Genomic DNA, 4273 nt, shown 5'->3' on the forward strand with positions numbered 1-4273 from the left:
AAAATCCCATACCTTTTGGCTATCACCTCCGTATCCCACGCCCACCCCTGACACCACCTCCTGCCCCAAGCAACCACGAACCTATTACCTGTCTCAACAGATTTGCCTATTCTGGGCATTTCATGTGAATAGAATCATACGGTCTCTGGACTTTTGTGACTGGCTCGTTTCACTGAGCATGTGTGCAAGGCCCGCCCACGCTGTGGCGTGTGTCAGTACTTCATTTCTTTTTATGGCCAGATAAAACTTCGTAGCACAAATAGACCAGGTGTTACCTACCCGCTCGTCAGTTGATGGGCACTTGGGTCGTTCTTGCCTTTAGGCTATTGTGAATGATGCCGCCGTGACCGTTCGTAACAGGTTTCTGCACATCCATGTGTCCGCTTTCTCCAGGGGTAGCGCTATGATTGAACCACGCGCAAGTGCACAGAGGCCCACGGTCTCCTTAGGGCGATACCAGGGCTGAGACTCTGGGGAGGCAGATTCCAGACAGAGAGAGCGCCTCTTCCAGGCCTCTCCAGAGCCCACGCGTACGGCTGCCTGACCCCCTTATGCCATGAGCACAAAGTAAGTGGTTTGGAAGCACAGGCTCAAATCCCGCCTCGACTATTTGCCAACCACACGTTCAAAGGCCAGTTCCTTCCATCTCTAGACTTCCGTTTCTTCATCTTTGAAACAGGGCCAATGATAGATGTACTTTATGGGATCATTGTATTATTGCAATGGTATAACAAGCAGCCCTGAGTACAATGCCCAGTATAGAGTAGCCATTTCATAAGGATTTGCTATAGGTTATTGATTAGGAAGCTCTGAACTGCAAATGAGAAAATATCTGACGAAATTGAAGATCATTAATAAATCTTCACATGCAAGAAGTCTAAGCCGGTTCAGCAGCTCTGGGTCTTCAGGGCTCTTCAGGAGCCATTTCCCTTTGTGTCTCTTGGTCTTCTCCTCTTGGAGTTAAAGAGGTTGCCACAGCTCCACACATCATATCCTGCCTCAACCAAGTTCCAAGGCAGGATGAAGCAGGAAGCACCTTCTCCTGTCTTATTTCACCTCCACCCATCTCATCTGCTGACTTCCCCTCAGGAATGGAAAACACAGCCAACCCCTGATTGGGAGGGAGGCTGGAAAGGTGGGTTTCTGGCGCTTGCAATCTCTGCTGTAGTTGGTAGAAACATCTGTTGGTAACAAGTCAATGGCGTCGCCATCTTGTTTTTATTGTTCTAATTCTATATTGAGGAAAAGCTCTGAAACTTAGCATTCTAGTGCCCATTCCCTCCCAATGGTGGATTTTACAGATTGTCATGGTTACACAAGGAATTTCCCATGTTTCACTATTTATAGCCCACACCCAAATCCTTCTGCATCGTAGCTACAAAAAAAGGCACAAAGGAGAATCCAGAAACCACCTTATCACCCACTGCAATCATATGAATAAGACGGGGACTTGGCGTGTGGCAGTAGAAGTCATGTGGGCAGGTGGTCTCTGAGGAGACCTGATTCAGGGCAGTGGGGAGGGTCCTATTTCAACGACTGTAAATCTCAGAATTAGAACCAGGAGGGATCTCGGAGGCCGTCCAAGCACTTTACTTTGTAGAGGAAAGAACAGAAGCTAGAAAGTGAATTAGACCCAAATTCTTCCAAATGACATGAAACTAGGTCCTGTCTGTGGCAACTCAGGTCAGGCTACTATCCTTGAACCTGCCACCTTAGACTTCTAAAATAACCAGCTGCTCTGTGCCTTGACACCAAAGTCAATCTTCCCTGGGGTTTACAGACTCAATCCATTTTAATAGATGAATCTATTATAATATCACTTTAATTTTGCTTCGTTTCCAACACACTAAGCTCTTAAAAAGAAAAGGCCATTGATCAAGCTAAGAACAAATGACATCAGGTTTGTTGATTTGTCTTGGCAGCATGCTCAGACTTTTCACCTCCATGCCATGTCCATTTAAAAAAAAAAAAAAGACGCAAAGAAAGATCTAGATGCAGTCTTGGGTTAAGGGAAACAAACCCACTTTCTGTCTCCAAAGCATAAATGGTGGCCAGGCATAGTTCTGTTCCGCCACAGCAGATTCCTGCTCTTTCTCATTTCGTTTTTAAAGGGCCTCCCTCCCCCTTGGCCCATCACAGAACTTATACTTTTTCTACATCTTAAATGCAAGGAGCAGGATGAGACTAAATCATACTACATCAAAACAGGAGACATCCTAGCGATTTAATGGCTACGATGCACCTTAATGCCTCTGGAAAATTCTGTAACCTCTCATGCCACCGTTTCCTCATCTATAAAATGAGCATAATAAAATAACACCCACTCCAAGAGATTATTCGAGGCCTAAAGAAATTATTTCATTTTTCCTCCTTTTCTTTTTTTTTAAACCCCAGGAAAATCTGGTTGAATTTCACATAGCGATGTCACTTTCTCCAGGACCTAACCCAAGAAAACCCCCTCGTTCTCAGTGGAGAATCCCGACCTGATTGTCCATGGAGCTTCTCCTTGTGCTAACTCCCTTCACCCCAGAACCAGGCGCCACACAAACCGCGAATCCCAGATCGGAAACATTCCGTAACGCGACTTTTCTACTTCCCACAGGCGTCATGGAGAAAGTCTCCATGTGGATCAGCCCCCCGGATGACAGAATTTACTCCTGAACATGTCGGCCCTGGGGTTTCATTTTATTATCTCGATGGAAATTTTTCTAAGATAGGTTACGTGTTTTCCCAACTTTTTCACACAGAGTCTAGCCTAAGGGTAGTTTAACCTCTCTATGACTTCATGTCTGTATTATGAACATTCTTGAATTTATGTCCAAATTTTAGTTTTGCTGTTTCCTACCTCATATCAAGCATACCTGCCTCTAAGCACTACAAAAGTGGGGTTTTACACGATCGTTACCCAAACCTCTCACTCATAGACAGAATTACATCCTTCCCATAGATGCCCACTGCCTTACTTTTTTAAAAGGTTATTAAACAACAGATTTGGATGCCTCACGTAGCAAAATAAATATATGGTTAAAAAGTCATTTGTCATAATTAGGAAGTGATAACTAACATTAATTAGGTTTTTATTTTCACCAGTCTTTGGCTTAGGCACTTCATCTGTATTACTTCACCTAATAGCTATAACAGCTCTTTTTGAGGTGGCTATTGTCTTATTACATCCACTGGATAGATGAGGAAACTGAGGCACGAGGGGTGGAGGAATTTTCCCAAGGTCAAACAGCCACGGAGCATCCTTGAACAGGACCTGCTCATCAGGAGCCAACGAGATGATGCTCTTCACATGCTGCATGGCGAGTCTGGGATTCGGGAAGCCTTAGAGATGTGGCAGCTCTTCCTCCTCTAACCCCACTCTTCACTCCAAAGCCCACGTGTCAGAAAGTAGTGGCTTTGAATTCCGGGGTGTCTCCCTGTGAAGCCCAAGGTGGCTCAGCCCACAGCTGGGGGACATAGAGAGAGGGAGGTGACTCACGATGTCACAGAGGTAGTCGTCTTTGGGGGACAGCCATTCACAGCCAAACACCATTCCTTCATGTGTAAAGAAAATAACTTTGTTTGACAAGCCATGAGAAACCAACCTCTCAAAAAGAAAGGGTGATTGAGAACATTGTAGAAATGACACTTTAACAAGAAGATTTTCTAACCCTAAGTCACTTCCAGCTTCCTCCGGGTTAAGGCATCCATCCTGATGAATGGAAAGGACGACTTTTTCCAGATTCTAATGAGGTGCCAACATGGAGTTGACAAGCCTTCCATAACAAGGCTCCCCATGACCCTGACAGGAATAAACAAAGCCCCCCAGAGGACACCCTTTCCTTGGGTGACAGGTGGCATCCTCAGGGAAGTGGCTCATGGTTCCGTGGCCTTACCTTCTGGCCAGTACTCACACATGACAAAACCTCGGGTGGCCACATCATAGAAGTGGCCGAACCATCGGGAACCAAAAGAGAATTTACGTGCAGAAAGTAACGGCAACTGGCTTTAGCTGAGTGCCCCGGAGTTTACAAACATGCTTTCCTGCATATTGCTTCATGTAACCTTGACTGAAAAATGCCCCTTGATTAAAGCGGACAGACATTCTCATGGTCAAGAAGATGAAAAGGACGCAGGAAAAGTAACGCGAGTGGGGGTGTTTGTGTGCTCGTGTGATTTGCAGGCAATGACTGACCCTTGCTGGGACTTTTTATCTGGATAACAGCTAAACCTGCTGTGAGGATTAAACGAGATAACAAACATGAAACCCTTAGCTTATAGTAGATGC

This window comes from Pteropus vampyrus, unplaced genomic scaffold (genome assembly GCF_000151845.1).
Source record: "Pteropus vampyrus isolate Shadow unplaced genomic scaffold, Pvam_2.0 Scaffold372, whole genome shotgun sequence".
NCBI classification, from domain to species: Eukaryota; Metazoa; Chordata; class Mammalia; order Chiroptera; family Pteropodidae; genus Pteropus; species Pteropus vampyrus.